The 13,391-nt window shown below is 43.8% G+C and overlaps 1 protein-coding gene and 1 non-coding gene across 5 annotated transcripts in view; one reads left to right on the top strand and one right to left on the bottom strand.

Moving 5' to 3' along the window:
* The window catches only part of pde4d (phosphodiesterase 4D, cAMP-specific), a 1,181,705-nt gene that overhangs the window by 857,544 nt on the left and 310,770 nt on the right, over positions 1-13,391 (top strand). The gene's annotated exons all lie outside the window — the stretch shown is intronic.
* LOC145351127 (U2 spliceosomal RNA) lies at positions 7,700-7,891 on the bottom strand. Its single transcript, XR_013888328.1, has one exon. It is a non-coding gene; the product is annotated as a U2 spliceosomal RNA (small nuclear RNA).

Raw genomic sequence — 13,391 nt, 5'->3', positions numbered from 1 at the left:
CACTTGCGCAAGGATATTTTGGCCTTGGAGGGAGTGCAGAGGAGGTTCACTAGGCTGATACCGGAGTTGAGGGGGTTCAGCTATGAGGAGAGGCTGAATAAACTAGGCTTGTACTCATTAGAGTTTAGAAGGATGAGGGGAGATCTCATTGAAACGTAGAAGATGATGAATGGGGTGGATAGGGTAGAGGTGGAGAGGTTCTTCCCGCTCAGCAAGGACAGTAGGACTAGAGGGCACAGCCTCAAGATAAGGGGGGGGCAGTTTAGAACGGAGTTGAGGAGGAACTTCTTCACTCAAAGGGTGGTGAATCTCTGGAATTCTCTGCCTGTTGAAGTGGTGGAGGCTGCCTCGCTAAGTATATTTAAGACGTGGGTAGATAGGTTTTTGGTAGGCAAGGGGATTAAGGGTTATGGGGAGAAGGCGGGAAAGTGGAACTGAGCGACTTCGGATCAGCCATTATCTTATTGAATGGCGGGGCAGGCTCGAGGGGCTAGGTGGCCTACTCCTGCTCCTATTTCTTATGTTCTTATGTAATTGGAAGAATGCTTGAATCCGTCATCAAAGAAGAAATACCGAGGCACCTAGAAAAGAATGGTTTGATAGAGCAGACACAGCACAGATTCGTTAAGGGGAAGTCATGTTTGACAAATCTATTGGATTTCTATGAGGATGTGACTAGTGCAGTAGACAGAGGGGAACCAGTGGATGTGGTGTTTTTAGATTTCCAAAAGGCGTTTGATAAGATGCCTCATAAAAGGTTGCTACAGAAGGTTAGGGTGCACGGAGTTGGGGGTAAGGTGTTAGCGTGGGTAGAGGATTGGCTGTCTACTAGGAAGCAGAGAGTTGGTATCAATGGGTGCTATTCTATAGAACATAAGAACATAAGAACATAAGAAATAGGAGCAGGAGTAGGCCATCTAGCCCTTCGAGCCTGCCCCGCCATTCAATAAGATCATGGCTGATCTGTCGTGGCTCAGTTCCACTTTCCCGCCCTCTCCCCATAACCCTTAATCCCTTCTCTTATCAAAAACCCATCAACCCGCTTCTTAAAAATATTTAGCGAGGCAGCCTCCACCACTTCAACGGGCAGAGAATTCCAGAGATTCACCACCCTTTGAGTGAAGAAGTTCCTCCTCAACTCCGTTCTAAACCGCCTCCCCTTTATCTTGAGGCTGTGCCCCCTAGTCCTACTGTCTTTTTTGAGCGGGAAGAGTCTCTCCACCTCTATCCTATCCATCCCATTCATCATCTTATACGTCTCAATGAGATCTCCCCTCATTCTTCTAAACTCTAACGAGTACAAGCCTAGTTTATTCAGCCTCTCCTCATAGCTCAATCCCCTCAGCTCCGGTATCAGCCTAGTAAACCTCCTCTGCACTCCCTCCAGGGCCAAAATATCCTTGCGCAGGTGCGGCGCCCAAAACTGCACACAGTACTCCAGCTGCGGCCTCACCAATGCCCTATACAGCTGCAGCAAGACCTCCCTACTTTTATATTCAATCCCCCTCGCTATGAAGGCCAGCATCCCATTCGCCTTCCTGACCACCTGCTGCACCTGCAAGCTGGGTTTTTGTGATTCATGCACAAGGACCCCGAGGTCCCTCTGCACCGTCGCCTGCTGCAGTTTTTCGCCACGTAAGTAATAGTCCTTCCTACCATTCTTCCTACCAAAGTGGACCACCTCACACTTGCCAACATTAAATTCCATTTGCCATTTCCTGGCCCATTCGCCCAGCCTATCTAGATCCTTCTGCAGACTCTCCACACCCTCCGCACAATTTGCCGTTCCCCCAATCTTGGTGTCATCAGCAAATTTCGACACCCTGCACTCGGTTCCCTCCTCCAGATCATCTATATAAATGGTAAATAGCTGAGGCCCCAGCACCGACCCCTGGGGCACCCCACTAGTCACCATCCGCCAATCCGAATAGCACCCATTGACCCCCACTCTCTGCCTCCTATTTGACAACCAATCCTCTATCCACGCTAACACCCTACCCCCAACTCCATGTCCCCTGACCTTCTGCAATAACCTCTTGTGAGGTACCTTGTCAAACGCCTTCTGAAAATCCAGAAAGACCACATCCACCGGCTCTCCTCTATCCACTGCCCTAGACACATCCTCATAGAACTCCAGTAAATTTGTCAGACACGACTTCCCTTTAATGAAACCGTGTTGCGTCCGCCCTATCAAGCAATTCCCTTCAAGATGCCTCGCAATTTCCTGCTTAATGATGGATTCTAACATTTTACCTACCACAGACGTTAAACTAACCGGCCTATAATTCCCCGCCTTTTGCCTGGCACCCTTCTTAAACAACGGCGTAACATTAGCCGTTTTCCAATCTTCCGGCACTTCCCAATCTGATTGGCGGTTGGTGACTAGTGGAGTGCTGCAGGGATCAGTGCTGGGGCCTCAGCTATTTACCATTTATATAGATGATCTGGAGGAGGGGGCTGAGTGTAGGGTGACGAAATTTGCTGATGACAAGAAGATAAGTGGAAAAGCAAATTGCGTGGAGGGTGTGGAAGGTCTGCAGAGGGATCTGGATAGGCTAAGCGAGTGGGCGAGGACCTGGCAGATGGAGTATAATGTTAGCAAGTGTGAGGTTATCCACATTGGCAAAAATAATACTAGGAGGGATTATTATTTAAAAGGTGAAAAGCTGCAGCATGCTAAGGTGCAGAGGGACCTGGGGGTCTTTGTGCACGAGTCGCAAAACCCAGTCTGCAGGTGCAGCAGGTGATCAAGAAGGCGAATGGAATGTTGGCCTTTATAACGAAGGGGATAGAATATAAAAGTAGGGAGGTCTTGCTGCAACTGTACAGGATACTGGTGAGGCTGCAGCTGGAGTACTGTGTGCAGTTTTGGTCGCCGCACTTGCGCAAGGATATATTGGCCTTGGAGGGAGTGCAGAGGAGGTTCACTACGCTGATACCGGAGATGAGGGAGTTGGACTATGAAGAGAAACTAAATAGACTGGGTCTATACTCATTGGAGTTTAGAAGGCTGAGGGGGGATCTTATAGAGACATATAAGATAATGAAGGGGATGGATAGGGTAGAGGCAGAGAGATTCTTCCCGCTTAGAAAGGATAGCAGGACTAGAGGGGTCAGCCTCAAGATAAGGGGGACGCAGTTTAGATCAGAGTTGAGGAGGAACTTCTTCACTCAAAGGGTGGTGAATCTCTGGAATTCTCTGCCCGCTGAACTGGTGGAGGCTACCTCGCTAAATATATTTAAGTCACGGATAGGTATGTTTTTGATAGACAAGGGAATTAAGGGTTATGGGGAGAAAGCGTGCAGGAAGGTTTTTTGACTCAGTATGTAGATAGGCCAACTAGAGGTGAGGCTATATTGGATTTGGTGCTGGGAAATGAGCCAGACCAGGTGCTAGACTTGGAAGTTGGTGTGCATTTTGGAGATAGTGACCACAATTCGGTTACGTTCACCTTAGTGATGGAAAGGGATAGGCATGAACCTCGGGCTAGTGGTTTTAGCTGGGGGAAGGGTAATTATGAGGCTATTAGGAGAGAATTAGGAAGCATAGGTTGGACTAGGAGATTACAGGGACTGGGAACGTCTGAAATGTGGAGTTTTTTCAAGGAGCAGCTACTGCGAGTCCGTGATAGGTATGTCCCTGTCAGGCAAGGAGGAATTGGTAGGGCTAGGGAACCGTGGTGCACCAAAAAAGTTTTTTCGTTGGTTAAGAGGAAAAAGGAGGCTTATGTTCGGATGAGAAGTGAGGGCTCGGGTAGTGCACTAGAAAACTTTAGATTGGCTAGGAGGGAGTTGAAGAGTGAGCTAAGAAGGGCTAAAAGAGGACATGAGAAGACTTTGGCTGATAGGGTTAAGGAGAATCCTAAGGCGTTCTATAGGTATGTCAAGAACAGAAGGTTGGTTAGGGCAAGATTAGGGCCAGTTATAGACAGCAGAGGGAAGTTATGTGTGGAACCGGAGGAGATTGGAGAGGCATTGAACCAATATTTCTCTCCGGTGTTCACGCAGGGGGACATGGATATAGCTGAGGAGGACACTGGGTTGCAGGGGAGTAGAATTGACAGTGTTGCAGTTGATAAGGAGGATGTGCTAGATATTCTGGAGGGTCTGAAAATAGATAAGTCCCCTGGTCCGGATGGGATTTACCCCAGGATTCTCTGGGAGGCAAGAGAAGTGATTGCTGAGCCTCTGGCTCTGATCTTCAGGTCGTCGTTGGCCTCTGGTATAGTACCGGAAGATTGGAGGTTAGCGAATGTTGTCCCATTGTTTAAGAAGGGGAACAGAGACTTCCCCAGGAATTATAGACCGCTGAGTCTCTCTTTGTTGTGGGCAAGGTTTTAGAAAAAATTATTAGGGATAGGATTTATAGTTATTTGGAGAGTAATGAATTGATTGGAGATAGTCAGCATGGTTTTGTGGTGGGTAGGTCGTGCCTTACTAACCTTATTGAGTTTTTTGAGAAAGTGACCAAAGAGGTGGATGGGGGTAAGGCAGTGGACGTGGTGTATATGGATTTTAGTAAGGCGTTTGATAAGGTTCACCATGGTAGGCTTCTGCAGAAAATGCAGATGTATGGGATTGGGGGTGATCTAGGGAATTGGATCAGGAATTGGCTAGCGGATAGGAGACAGAGGGTGGTGGTTGATGGTAAATATTCATCATGGTGTTCGGTTACGAGTGGTGTGCCTCAGGGATCTGTTTTGGGGCCACTGCTGTTTGTAATTTTTATTAATGATCTGGATGAGGGTATAGTTGGGTGGATTAGTAAATTTGCTGATGACACCAAAGTCGGAGGTGTGGTAGATAGTGATGAAGGGTGTCATAGTTTGCAGGAAGACTTAGACAGGTTGCAGAGCTGGGCCGAGAGGTGGCGGATGGAGTTTAATGCGGAGAAGTGTGAGGTAATTCACTTTGGTAGGAATAACAGATGTGTCGAGTATAGGGCTAACGGGAGGACTTTGAATAGTGTGGATGAGCAGAGGGATCTAGGTGTATGTGTACATAGATCCCTGAAAGTTGGGAATCAAGTAGATAAGGTTGTTAAGAAGGCATACGCTGTCTTAGCGTTTATTGGTAGGGGGATTGAATTCAGGAGTCGCAGCGTCATGTTGCAACTGTACACAACTCTGGTGCGGCCGCACTTGGAGTACTGTGTGCAGTTCTGGTCCCCACATTACAGGAAGGATGTGGAGGCTTTGGAGAGGGTGCAGAGGAGGTTTACCAGGATGTTGCCTGGTATGGAGGGGAGGTCCTATGAGGAGAGGCTGAGGGATTTGGGGTTGTTTTCGCTGGAAAGAAGGCGGCTAAGAGGGGATCTTATTGAAACATATAAGATGATTAGAGGTTTAGATAGGGTGGATAGTAATAGCCTTTTTCCTCTGATGGAGAAATCTAGCACGAGGGGGCATGGCTTTAAATTAAGGGATGGTAGTTATAGGACGGATGTTAGGGGTAGGTTCTTTACCCAGAGGGTGGTGAGGGATTGGAATGCCCTGCCTGCTGCAGTTGTAAATGCGCCTAGTTTGGGGGCGTTTAAGAGATCTGTGGATAGGTTTATGGACGAAAAGGGATTGGTTTAGGTTAGTGGGTCATTGTTTTGTAACTGGTCGGCGCAACATCGTGGGCCGAAGGGCCTGTTCTACGCTGTAATGTTCTATGTTCTATGTTCATATGGTAGCGGATGTGTAAAGGCCACCCACATTAAAATAACTCACACAGAGGCAGCTTCCACCCTTTAAAATGAAGTTCAGGACTTGGAACGTTAGGATACTGTTGGACAACTGTGACAGAACAGAATGGTGTAGTGCTATCATTGCCTTGGAACCCAGGTGTTTTAGCATTGACAGTAATTCTGATGAGCGACCCAGCAGCAAAGGGGAGGCCAGCTCAAGGAACAAAGTGGCAGTTACATCATCTTTGAAAGGTAAGCCAGAAGAAGATCGCCACCTCCATGGGATTGGCTTTTCCTTTAAAAACAACCTCGTTTGTTAAATCAGAAACACCCCTTCAGGATAAGCAGATGCCTAATGACCCTTCAGCTCACCCTAATGTGCTACATTCCTTGGCACATATACCCCAACACTAGAAACTACAGATGAGAACAAAGGAATTTTACTCCAGCCTCGAATAATCCTTGGCCCAATTCCAAACAGGTAACCAGCTCATCCTCGTTGGTGACATCAACACCAGAGTTGGAAAGGACACAGGACTCTGGGAAGATGTAATCAGCAGGGAGGGCCTAGGTAAATCCAACATGAATGGTACCCTGCTCCTGACAAAATGCCAAGAACATGAATTTGTCACAACCAACATCTTGTTCTGTCAGAGAGGGGCACAATGGATCTTCACCACACAACTGCTGGAATAATGCAGGGAACAGCACTGACCCTTTTTACATGGCCACCTTTGACCTCATAAAAGCCTTTGACACTCAATTGTGAAGGGTTAGGGAGTGTTCTCCTCTGTTTCTGCTGCTCCCAAAAGTTTGTCACTGTCTTCCACCTGCTCCACAATAATGTGCAAGTTGTGATCCTGAGCTACAGATCCAGTTCAAGTTCAGACTGGGGTTAAACAAGGCTGTGTCCTCACATGACACCCTTCTTGACCTTTCTTGCTGCAATACTCCACCTCACCCTCAGCAAGTTCCCCACTTGATTTGATTCGAGCTAAACGACAAAACAAGAAGAAAACAATTGAATGAAATTCTATTTCAGGAGCACAGCTTTGCTCAATTCTCCTTTCCTCAACATCTAAAGCTCTCTACAAAGGTTTAACACAAAATCGTTCCCTATTTGACGCAAGATGTAAAGTATCTTTGTGTGGTAATTTATTCTTTGAGATGAAACAGAGGATTATTGTACTTACAATCTTTATCTTATTGCTAAAGTAATATCTGGAATAATGCACCAGATAATTATTTTATTTACATTATTATTCACAAAATACATACGCCACTCCACTTGTCACAAAACCTTAGCAAGCACTTTATGATATGATTGGTACAATGCCAGATAAAATAGACTTTGAACTGGCCTCAGTTACATGTATTGTATGTAGGACGTGAATACTACTCATGAGTATTGGGGCTAGGAAGGTTTAAATTTGTCACGATTAATGAACCATAGGTTATTGAGGTTGAATGTTTCCAAATCCCAGGCTATCCTGCTGTTGGAACTGAGTGTGTGTCCCATGCCTGCAAAATCGGACAACAGGACCTTGGTTGGGATATTAACAGAGGTGACCAATCATGAAGCTGCCACCGTCCAAAATTGCAGACAGCAATCAGAGGGCTGGCAGCCCAGCTGTGCCACGGTTAGAGTTGGCAATTGTTAAGCTGCAATATGAAGAAGAGGCTCCATGTTGGGGCCAGTTACAAGTTCTTTTTATTTACTGTGCCAGAGTAAGACAGGCAGGCTCTGTGATTAGAGGGGTGACCCCTCCAGCAGCCATTGATGCCAGAAGGCCCGTCCATGAGCCATGAAGGACCACAACCCGCGGGAATCAGCTGACGGGCCGCTATATCTCAGACTCGCTATATGACACTGACTGTCCAGAGGCCATTAAAATGCTGATTTTTTTTTAAACTTTATTCCAACTCAATCGAGTCAAATTAAAGCCAATTCAGAGTCCCAACAAGTTGGGACATTCCCAATCCAAGCTGACAAGACAGGGCTCTCACCACCTTCCTTGGGCTTGATCTACATGATCCAAGCTGATTGGAGTAGGTGTAGCTCCTCCTCCAAGGCTTGATCTAATTTGCATCTTAGCTAAAAGGCCCAGATGCCATTTTAAAAAATTGCTTCAAATGAAGCTGAAATGTAACCTAATGACTTCAACCAAGTGCAGAATGTCATTACTACACTTGGTCTTAGCCAAAAGGCTGAGAAGCGATGGAAGTGGCCATTCATTTGTCACTTAATTTGTTTAATTGACCTTCCACTGACTGGACTTCGAACTCTTTTCTAAACACCCTTTTGTGAGGCTGTCTGCCTCCCAGAGAGCTAGTAAAAACTGCATGCCGTTTAATTAACTAAGCATCATTTCATTAATGATACTGACTGTCATCATGTTTCATGATTTCTGTTTTCTCTGAAGGATATTGTGAAAATTATTTTTATTTGCAAAAAAACGTTGAGACTCAATGTGTCCTATGTTCTGATAATTAAAGTGAGGGAACAGTTGGCACAAGTGTTCTTTTTCAACTGTTTGAAACCCACAGGCCTCAGATTTGCAATATTTCCTTTTTGACGGTTAAAACCGCCACAAGGAAATGGTGCAAGTCCTGATGCCGTTAATACTGGTTAGTATATTTAATACATTAAACAGTATCCTCATTTTAATTCCCCATTATTGTTCTGGCGTTCTCCTTGTCCTCACACTGAAACATTCCAAATATATTATTATGTACACTGTACGGAATTTGTAACACAATCAAGTCACATTGCCATTGACGTTGATATTATACATTGGAACACTAGTGTAAAAAGTCTTACGATTAATCAAAATTCTTCTCTTCACTATTTTAGCTGATACACAAACCAATTTGTTTTTTGTGGAGGAAAAGTGTTGATTTAGTTTTAGGGTTGTTTGGAAACACCCAGCTAAAATCATCATCTTTGCTCCCTTGCACACCTCAGAATCTCATATTGTCTCCCCATCTTTTCTAAGAACATGGTCACAGGACACTTGTCATTACCTCAAAGTGGTCATGTTTGAGTCTCAAGGATATCCATAAACTTGGTTCTGTCCACTGTTATACTGAATAGTCCTTACCAGTACTAGTTTCAGGGTAATCAGAAATCTACACTGTGTCAGTTCAGAAGAATCTCTATGTTACATTTTTTTCAAGTAGAAATCTATTGCTAGCCAACATTATAATAGGTTGATAAGTTTTTTTTAGTTGAGAGTTGGAATGCAGTCTCTGTTTTTCTCTCAAATGAAGAAATCTGGTCACTGTTTAGAATCTAGATTGAATTTAGGCCATTTCATTTTCAGGCAAATGATTTGATTGTTTTCTCAGACTCACAGATAAATAGTTGGCAGTTAAGAAGAGCTATTAATTCTGATTTCTGTCTCAAATAATAGTCCTGTTACTAGATTCAGCAGGCTATAGGGTAGAGCATGAGGGTTAAATCTCATCAAAAAATGGCAGAGTATTGTTTCTGCTGAGAAAACTGGTGTGTTTCGCTCCCAAGAAACAGGTTTTTTTCTCTCCAGATCTTACGACACTGATAAAATAAAATGAAGGGGGCTGTTTCATCTATCATACAGGGGGCAGGGTCACAAAACCTGGCTGCACAGAGAGACCGAGGCACCATCTTTTAAAGGGTGCCTTCAATTATAACTTGTTTGATTACAAACCCCGCCCCCACCCCCTGCCACCTCAAGCCTACCATGGTCTCAGGGACCCCAGCTGGAATTGGCCAATTCTCCTGCACCCCCCGATCATCAGCCCCATCTTCCCTCTCACCCCCACAGTCAGAACTAGCATCTACCTTCGCCGAGCCCCCTCATGGCCACCACCACATCTAAATGAATGCCCTCCCACTTACCTCTCCCCTTGAGGCTCCAACTGTTGAGAGTCCCTTGGCACAGTTTGGCACTGCCAGATTGGCATAGGCATGGTGCCAAACTGTTAATGCCAACCTGTATGGGGGCATTGCCAAGGCACTGCCTGGCCATGACCTTGTCCCCCAGGGGCTGTACTTGCCTTTATGCCCCTGGGGAGACCTGCACAACAGGATCACCTCTATATGAACCTGTTGTAAATGGCACCAATGTGACGTCATATCAGAGCGGTGTCAATATATAGAGGTGGGGGTCAATATCTGACAAAGTGTTACTAATATATTCAGATGCATGTAAAACAGGTTCATGGGCATGATCCTGAGGATGTTGCCGGCAAACAGTGAGGAAGATCCAAAATCATATTCCTGCCGGCAAGAACTGTCGAATTTGTTTTACTGCAATTGTATAGGGCATTGGTGGGGCCACACCTGCAGTATTGTGTGCAATTTTAGTATTCTTATCTGAGGAGGGGTATCCTTACTATAGAAGGAGTACAGAGAAGGTTTACCAGGCTGATCCCTGGGATAGCATGTCTGTTAAGTGAGGAGAGACCAGGTCAGTCAGGATTATATTCACTGGAGTTTAGAAGAGTGAGAGGGGATCTCATAGAAACATATAAAATTCTAACAGGATTAGACAGGGCAGATTCAGAAAGAATGTTACCAATGGTGGGGGAGTCCAGAACTAGGGACCATCAGTTGAAGGTAAGGGGTAAACTTTTTAAAACTGAGGTGAAGAGAAATTTTTTCACCCAGAGAGTGGTGAATGTATGGAGTTCACTACACAGAATGTAGTTAAGGGGAAAACACTGTTTGATTTCAAGGAGAAATTCAATATGGCTCTTGGGGCTAAAGGAATCAAGGGATATAGAGGGGATCAAGATATTGAATTCAATGATCAGCCATGATCAAAATGAATCAGGCTCGAAGGACTGAATGGCCTGCCTACTCCTGCTTCTAGTTTCTATGTTGAGCCCCCGCCAGCATTCTCATGGATGGTTAACACGGTCTCAAGATCACCCCCTGAGAGTTTGCCCCGGTACCTTTTGAGACTTAAATTGGTTGACACATCTGTTACCGCAAGACACATTAGGTTAGTTTTGATTAATTGTGAAAGGATTTCTCTATCTGCTTGACATCAAAAGAGAAAAGAAGATTATAAATCAGCTGTATCCCTTATGGTCTTTAATTCCCTTCTTACATATCATCGTTTGACCTGGAGGGAAACAAATGATTCCTGATTTACCTTTCTCACGCTGATGATTTCTTTGCTGATGTATGATCCAAGTTGTAAGAATGTTTTAATTTTGAGTATTTTACTGTTACTCAAGGTTAAGAAAATTATTAATGTAACACTGCTGTTTTAGTTTGTGCTTCTGTTAATGTTACTTTGAAATAAATGTGATTAAGAGGTGGCAGAGACATATTGGGCTGAATGGCCTGTTGGTATAAGCTTCCATGGTTCTTTGTACTTTCAAATTTGATGATCTGTGTTTGATTGCAGGAGATCAGGAGCAAATATATTGAGACAGCTGCAGTGTTTTTGGTGGAAAACTCAATTACAAACAGGGATTCATTGTCAGTGCAGTTGGTGCAATATTCTGGTGCTACATGCAAAGGATAACATTTTGAAAATACATATGGGAATGAGGTGTGCCTATTGAAGCAGATCTTTGTGTTGGCCAGCAGTTAACTGAATCATAAGTGAGACCAAATCATAATCTAACTGGAAAGTTAAAATAACAAAACCTACACTCCTGCATTGACTGATATTTTTCAAAACACACCAGCAGCAAGGTAATTGTTTCTGACCATTCTTATGCATAGAACATTATTGCATTATATGACAGTGAACAAAATGTAAATTGTATGCAAGTTGTGTGTGTGTGTGTCGCACACACATATATTTGTATGTATGTATATAGCAACATAGAAACTAGAAGTAGGAGTAGGCCTTTTGGCCCTTTAAACCTGTTCTGTCATTCATTTTGATCATGGCTGATCATCAAATTCAATATCCTGATCCCCCCCTTCCTCCTATATCCCTTGATCCCTTTAACACCAAGAGCTATATCTAATTTCTTCTTAAAATCAGGCAACGTTTTGGCCTCAACTACACTCAATGGTAGTGAATTCCACACATTCACCACCCTCTGGGTGAAGAAATTTCTCCTCATCTCAGCCCTAAAAGGTTATCCCTTATCCTCAAACTATGACCCCTGGACTCTTCCACCATTGGGAACATTCTTTCTGACTCTGCTCTGTCTAACACTATTAGAATTGTATAAGTTTCTATGAGATCCCCTCTCACTCTTCTAAACTCTAGTGCATATAATCCTAACCGAGTTAATCTCTCTTCATGTGACAGATCTGCCACCGCAAGAATCGGCCTGGTAAAGCTTCGCTGTACTCCCTCTATAGTAAAGACTTCCTTCCTCAGATAAGGACACCAAAACTGCACACAATATTCCAGGTGTGGCCTCACCAACGCCCTATACAATTATAGCAAAACATCCCCATCTCGATACTCAAATCCTGTCGCTATGAAGGCCAGGATACCGTTTTCCTTCTTTATTGCCTGCTATACCTGCACACTTACTTTCAGCGAATGACGAGGATTCCAAGATCTCGTTGAGTATTTACCACTCTCAATCTACACCCACCCAAGTAATAATTTGTCTTCCTATTATTGCTATCAAGATGAAGCAAAGTACTATTGCAACCAAAGTACCAAATCTTAAAGATGCAGCATATTGTGCGTAGGTATACTGCAAGAGGAATACTGGTTGCATCTGCAACATACTGATCATAACACAACCAGTCATAGATCTAAAACTGTCCTATTTGATAATGTTTACTAAACATAGGAACACCCAGCTATTAATGCTTGAAGTTGCTGCCTGCACAGTGTCCTAGACTTTGTAACATTTTCAAAAAATCATAGCATTATCAGTGTATGTGAAACCTCTTGTTGCGTTTTCAGATAATGTCAGAGAGGAGAAGGTGTAGCTGAGAAATAGCAGTGGAGTAGTGAACCAAAGCTCCTGGTTTGCCATAGATGCCACCTACTGGTACAACAATTTCTGCAGTTAAGCTATGCATATTCACAAACGCTACCATTCTGGCTTCTAATTTCCAGTAATCTGCCTTTAGATGCCCTTTCCAATAACAGAATTAGAACGGTTGTCCCCTTGAATCATACTTATCCTCCGTACTGTGTTTTTCACTACTTAGGACTATTTGTCTTTTCATTTCTGTTCTCATGCTCACTGTAACCAACATTCTGTTTCATACCAGATCTCTTATCTTCCCAGTTTCTGTATGGGTGGTCTGCTGCTGTTCACATACTTGTGGGACAATTCAAAGTCTTCAGTCATAATTGCAGACGTCTTATCGAATAATTTAAGACCTTATTCCAAAAAGCACACTATTTTTAAATTCTACTAATAATCTAACTGTACTAAGATTTGTAAAATCTTGATCAATCTTCATAGTCATCTACCATCTATCAAATATCATTTCCTTTTCTCTAGCAAATTCCAAAATATCTAATTTGTGTTTCTTCTTTAAGTTGCTCAACTTTTGTTGCAAGCTACAGCACAAACTCCTGTGCATTGAGAAGAGTATTCTGTACTGTCTCAAAATCACTAGATTGCATATCTAAGAGCAATGAATATACTTCTAACACTTTCCCCATGAACTCACATTCCAATAGAGATCCAGTTTTCCCTCAGCCATTGTGACTTGTTGCAACTCCTTCCTTGCTGAATTTAGGCATTAGATGAATACTGCTTGCCAGGTGTTATCCAAGTCACTGTCAAATGT

Source organism: Carcharhinus amblyrhynchos, chromosome 1 (genome assembly GCF_965287045.1).
Source record: "Carcharhinus amblyrhynchos chromosome 1, sCarAmb.v2.hapA, whole genome shotgun sequence".
NCBI lineage: Eukaryota > Metazoa > Chordata > Chondrichthyes > Carcharhiniformes > Carcharhinidae > Carcharhinus > Carcharhinus amblyrhynchos.
This window is presented reverse-complemented; position numbering and strand designations above follow the sequence as displayed.